This window comes from Empidonax traillii, unplaced genomic scaffold, assembly GCF_003031625.1.
Source record: "Empidonax traillii isolate 1590-97213 ecotype Southwest subspecies unplaced genomic scaffold, ASM303162v1 scaffold55:size2822071, whole genome shotgun sequence".
In the NCBI taxonomy this organism is placed as follows: domain Eukaryota; kingdom Metazoa; phylum Chordata; class Aves; order Passeriformes; family Tyrannidae; genus Empidonax; species Empidonax traillii.
This window is the reverse complement of record NW_020955248.1, coordinates 167,830-173,829: the sequence shown is the minus strand read 5'-3', so window position 1 is coordinate 173,829 and position 6,000 is coordinate 167,830. Positions and strand designations below refer to the sequence as shown.

Sequence of the window (6,000 nt, the reverse complement as noted above, 5' to 3'; positions counted from 1 at the left end):
CCCCCCCCCCTCCTCCTTATTCCTTATCCGCGCTCCGGCCGTGGGGCTCCCTCAGAGCCTTTCCCGCCCTGCGGACCCTCGCGCCGCCTCCGAGGGGCCTCTGGCGCCGGGCCGCGGTGCCGCGGGGCGGGGGAGGGCCGGGGGGGCTGGGCTGGCGGGAGGGGCCCCGAGCGGCGGCGGCTCAAGGGCGCTGCCCCGGCGGCGGCGGCGGCGCGGCCGCTGCTCCGGCCCGACCCCGGTGAGCGCCTGTCCCGGGGCACAGCCGGGCGAGCGCCGCCCCCGCCCCGCCTCACGTGCGGCCGCGGCTGCGCCCCCGAGCCCCCGCCGGGTCTCCCCGTAGGGCCCCGGACCATCCAGGCCAGGCAAAGCATAGAGCGGCGGAGAGACCCCGAGGAGCCCTGATGTGACTGGGGAAAAAAACCAAAAACAGTGCTGTAGCGCGGGGACAGAGCCGAGGTTGCGCTGGTAGCACTGCAAACCGCGCTCACTGGATGAGTGGAACGTGATGCTGGTTAAAATGTGTGTATGCGGTGGGTGGGTGGGTGGGAGGGAGGAGGGACCATGCTCAGAGGTGTGTCCCGGGCGGAAAAAAAAAAGTTTCCCCAGCTGTTTGTAGCAAAATGAGGGAATGTTTGTTTCTGGAGACGCTTCGCTGGCTGTGTATAATCGCTGCTTGCAGCGTGGTATCTTGCAGGCTCAGATCTGCTTTATGAGAGTGCATGTAGGAGTATCTACTACAGCATAGGGCTGAGTATCAACAAAAGTGTTTTCCTAACTAAAGTAGACGTGGTTACTGCTGTAAACGCTACTTCATTTTTCCATGCTAACATTTCACTACCCTTAAGAACATTCGTTAAGATACCTCTTCATAAAGTTAACTTTTTGGGATTTTTAAAATTCAAAATAACTGTTTTTTAATCATGACTTGTTAGGGTTCAGTGTTGTATTTATATCCTCTACAGAAGCTGTGAATCTTGCTGCGAAATAGTGAGTAGGTCTTGGGGATTAGTATAGCTCCGGATCTGAAGGGTCTGTTTACATAGTGTTTTCCAGTAATATCACTATCCATGTGTATTGGATTGTAGTTTCTGCTACAAGTGTGGTAGAGGTAGTTGCCTAGATTTGTAGCATTAATAAATACGTGTGCAAGTTCAAGCAGCTTTTTAGTTAGTTTGCCCACACTGAAGTTGCTCAGTAATTCCCTCCTCTCCTGTGGTGACTCTCTCTAATGGTACAGATTCCTTGGAACGAGTGCTGTTGAGACGCTGAGGGAACGCTCTCATCTGCTGCGTTATCCAAGGTCCCGAATTTAAAGATAAGGTCCAGCTTTTCCACCACGGTTAGTGCAAGGCCCGTCATGTAGATGAACCTCAGGGTAGGTTTTGTAAGGGTGAATTTTCACCTGAGTTTAACTGAGTTGCAGGGATAACTGGACAGTTCTGCAGCGAAGAAATGTCCCTGCAAAAGGTTGAGGCCGGGGATGGGGGAAGGGAGCCCCAGAGCGGTATTAAGTGTGTTGGCTTTTCTGCTCTGAAATTCTGGGTCAGTAAGGTGCAGGCACAGCTTCCTTTGTAGAGGGTAGGTGAGGTGATCATTCATCTTCTTACTTTCTTCTTGGTTAGCTATATTGCATGTCGGTGTTTTGCAAATTCACTCTTTTATGTAAAACTGTTCGTATGTAGAGAATTAACTCAGAAGCTTCAGTGCTAATTGGTAAAATTCTGATGTGCATACTTCCCTTGTGAACTTGATCTTGGTTATGTTATTGGGATGCTCAGAGGAAATAATTTTAATCCTGTAATGTAGAAGTCCTGGAAAAAATTTAATGATAAACCAGTGTTTTTTAATCACACAGGCTTTGAATTGATGCATTACTGCACTTTCTGTATAGTGCAAATTTTAGCTAGAAATCTACAGTTTCATTTAAACAATAAGTTCAAATGTTTGAAACTAAAAATCTTAAAAAAAAAAAAAAGGCAAAAGCATAATCTACCAGAGTTTGTGTGATTGAATAGTCCAACAGAACATCTAGGTGGAAGGTGTGTCATGGCTTTGCTTGGTGATGCCTATCTGATCATCAAAACTTGATGTTGGAGGTGTTAAGAGGAGAGAGCTTCAGGAGGGAACTTTGCATAGTTCTGAGATAGTGTATTTTACGTTAGATCTGCCTCTGTAGGAAGTAGGAACTAAGAAATTAACTTTTTTTTTTGCAGAAGTAGTGCAAAATAAAAGTCATACAGAGATAGCTGCATCTAGAACAGTGGAATGAATAGCTGCATCTAGAATGATGGAAAGAATTAAAGGGCTGGCATAGAATTAAAAATTTGAAAATATGTTCAAATGGTGTTTGTTCTCTTGGGGGTTTGAGTGGTTTTTTTCTTTTTTTTTTCTTTTTTTCCCCCCCTTCAGTAAAGCTGATGTATTTCTGCTCACAGAAAAGACTGGATTTACAATTAAGCAGTATGAACTGGAGATCATAGAATAAGTCTAAGAAGCTTAGTTATTGACTTGAATGGGTTTATTAATAGTCTGCTTAATGGTTCAGTTACTTTATTCTCTATTTTCTGCAGAATGCTTGGATGCAAAGTCTCTTCTAGTCACATTATTGAGTTTATTTTCTTGGAATGTCTTTTTATACGTAGATATTGTCTGCTTTGTGCAGTAATAACAATTAGCAGTCATTTTCCAGCTTTTTTGCAATGGCTTTCCTCAGTAACTGCTCTCTAGTGCTGCTGTTAGATTTACAAACTCTGTCTAAACTGAAAATTTACAAACTCTGTCTAAACTGAAAATTTACAAACTCTGTCTAAACTGAAAATTTACAAATTCTGCAATACTTCTACTTAAAATGTACCTTTCAGCTTACAGCTGTTCAGTTCCTTATCGCTGGGTTTTACTTTTCACTCAGCATTTTTCTATGTGTGATGTGCCTTTTGTGATGAACTGGCATTGTTTGTCTTCACAGGATAAATTAAGCATGTTTAGCACATAAATAAGACAGGGAAGTACCTGATACTAGTACATACATACCAGTGGCTTTCTTTAAAGTTAAAAGTTCTCTGTCACCTCAGTGCTTATAAAATGTGTTTACCCTGGAATTGCTTTCATTGATCAGTTTCTTTCCTTGTTATAATTTTGCTTGTGAAATGTTACCCTTTCTTAGGGAAGCAATAGCAAGGTGATGTCGGTCTTCAGTTCTAATAGCAAGAACTTAGTGCAGAGATGTTGAGCAAACAGTTAATAGCATATATTTCTAACTGTTGGCCAGGTGTGGTAGAATAAGACACGTATTCCTGCTGACGGTCTTCCTTAGCTCAACATTTACTGTCTTTCTCCATTTTTTAGATAAAATGTATATGCTAAGGTCTCCTTTCAGCAAACAGCATGTGGAATATGGACTGAAGAATTCGTTTTAATTTCTTGTGAATCCAAGCTAAACTTTCTGCTCCTATCTGCTAATAAAAATAGGGACACTTTTTGGTACTTGAGCCAGCTGTCACTGTCAGACAAGTAGTTGCCTGTTGGTATTTCTGCTTGGGAGGTGACTGGGGTAATGGTAATCAGGATACTCTGATTGCTCTTCCCTGTCCCTTTCAGCAGGTAGTAAAACTCTTATACTTCCTTACATTTCTCTACTGTTCATCCCTTCACATTGCACTTCTTTCTACTCATTATTTTTTATTTCTTCAGGGATGTAAACATGCTTTGCTGCGAGGCGTTGGTGTGTTTTTTTCTCCTTTAGAAGCAGTAGGCAGTGAGTATGTTAAATTTATTTTTTCCCTTTGCCTTCTTACAGTGGTAAGAAGGAGAGGGTGTTTTTACACTTATTATGGTTTGCATCATGTTGTAAGGGAATGTTCTGAGGTTTCTGGGTTTTCATGGGTGTAGGGGTTGTGGTTGGAGTTTGGATGTTCTCTGTGTTTACCATGTAGTGAGCTATGGAGATGACCTTTTCCAGTTTCAGCTAGTCAGTACGGATTGCATTTCTGGGCCTTGCCAGCTTTAGTAGTTCTGAAATTGGATATCATGCACGTATTTCCTGATTTAATGTCTGTGTATTAGAAAAAACACAATAGTTCCTCTGTGAAAAAAATCTGGGAAGCAAGTTGATGTTCTGTCCGAAACTTGCACTGTTTAAAATTTTTAAAATATCTATTTAAAAGAGTAAAATGGATCTGAAAGCAGCTCTTGCCCAGTTAAGCTTTTAAGTCTGGAGAAAAATACTGCCTCTTAGGAGAAATGGGAGGCACAATAAGGCAGCAGTCATGCTGTGTGCTACAGCACTCTGGTCTGAATAAATGTAAAATATAAACTGGTAATCAATATATTTTGACGCTATCAGGCAGAAGATGGGAGGCTGAAAAGCTGATTAGCGGATGAAAGGATAAGAAGCAAAGTTGCAAAACAAAGAGTTGATAATTTTAGATAACCTGACAAAGGATTAGTCAGAAGGTGATACAATAATATCATGTTGCTTGTGTGAGGAGAAGCCTTCTAATCCATCTAAATGAGTGGTGAAGTAAAAGTCATCGATATTTTTATTTCCATTTAATTTTCATAATTTTACCATGACTCTTGACGGATTTTTGAAAAGTACTTTAGTGATAAAGTTTTTCAGTAATGTATTAAATTTTTTGGAATGAAGTCTGTTCTGCAATAAGAAAAATTTATGCCCTTGGATTTAGTAGCAGTCTACAAAGAACATAGTTTTTATGAATACTGTTAACTTTCTTCTGTTACATTTGAAGATTTTCATATTCTAGCCTCTCTTTTGCTAGTTGAAAATGCTTCCTTCTGTTCCTCTGATTATTTTGAATCCTAAGGTTGTAGGGGTTTTTCCTGCTCAAAATTTTTTTTTTTTTTTTTTTTTTTTTTTTTTTTTTTTTTTTTTTTTTTTTTTTTTTTTTTTTTTTTTTTTTTTTTTTTTTTTTTTTTTTTTTTTTTTTTACAGCAACCACTGGGTTGTACCTAAAAGTTCTTCATATGGCAAAAGTAGACTTTGTGAGAAAGTTTCACAAGTTAATTTGAAAACATGACTTAAAATCAAGAAGCAAAGTGTTTGGAAAGCTGTTTGCCAGCCTTCTTGTTTTAAGACTGGTCTATTAAATCTCTGCGTGATCAGAACTGAGGAATGCCTGGGCTGCTCCAAGGCCGTCCTTACTGACTTTTCTGGCTCTGTGTCCTCTCTGCATAAATCTTACGACAGTATCACATGAGTGGTAGGAAAGGGGTTCACTTCCAGGGGGTAGAAGGAACTCTTCAGGGATTTGCCAGTCTACTGCGGACTAAATATATTTTGGCCCTAGGGCGATCCAATGGGAATAGGCCCTCTTGTCTTGCTGCTTCTTGCAGCCAAGAGATACAAATTACTCAGCAGCCCCATGCCAGTATCCTCTAGTTATAAACTTTGTCTTATGAGCGGAAGAGACGCAGGTTGAGGTTGTCCAGCTCTTCCCCTGTGCGTTTGAGAATCTTTTCACTCTCTCCTGGGATATTTGGGCATCCTTAGAAATAATCTGACAACTCTTTCTGCAGAAGATGGAAATGCCAGAGAGTACATTTTATTTTCTTACTACAGCAGAGAGGAGAATCTGATTTTTATACAGCAGTACCATAGCTTTGTGATTTAAATGCTAGATTTATCGAAACACTGACTTAAAAAGTTATATTTTGTAGGAGATTAAATCACAGTATTTTTGAGGTTTTCTGTTGCTTGGACACTGTGACACGAGAAACCATAAAATAATGGTATTAGTGGGTGCAACTAGCATGAGGAACAATGAGAAACTTGGAGAAAGCATTAGTATAATGTTTTGATTAAAAAATTTTGTCTCTGAGATAGAGGAAGGGAACGTGTCCCACGATCTAAAATGAATTAGGATCCATCCTTGATCTGAAGCAGCTGAAAATCTCTTAAACAAAGAAGGCCATAATAAACGTTGCATGAAATAGGTGCTTTAAAACATCATCAGCTACTTTTATGGGTTTTAGTATATTTCT

General features: G+C 40.6%; 1 protein-coding gene across 10 annotated transcripts in view; it reads left to right on the top strand.

The window, feature by feature from the left end:
• TNRC6B (trinucleotide repeat containing adaptor 6B) overlaps positions 1 to 6,000 on the top strand; it is a 144,561-nt gene that overhangs the window by 1,290 nt on the left and 137,271 nt on the right. For 7 of the 10 annotated variants that reach the window (XM_027879369.1, XM_027879375.1, XM_027879372.1 and 4 more), the window contains exon 1: positions 374 to 519. The exons of the other annotated variants lie outside the window; for them this stretch is intronic. The gene's annotated coding sequence lies outside the window, so the exon portion shown is untranslated. Of the gene's footprint in view, positions 1 to 373; positions 520 to 6,000 lie in introns of those variants that run through there. 10 annotated transcript variants of the gene reach the window in all.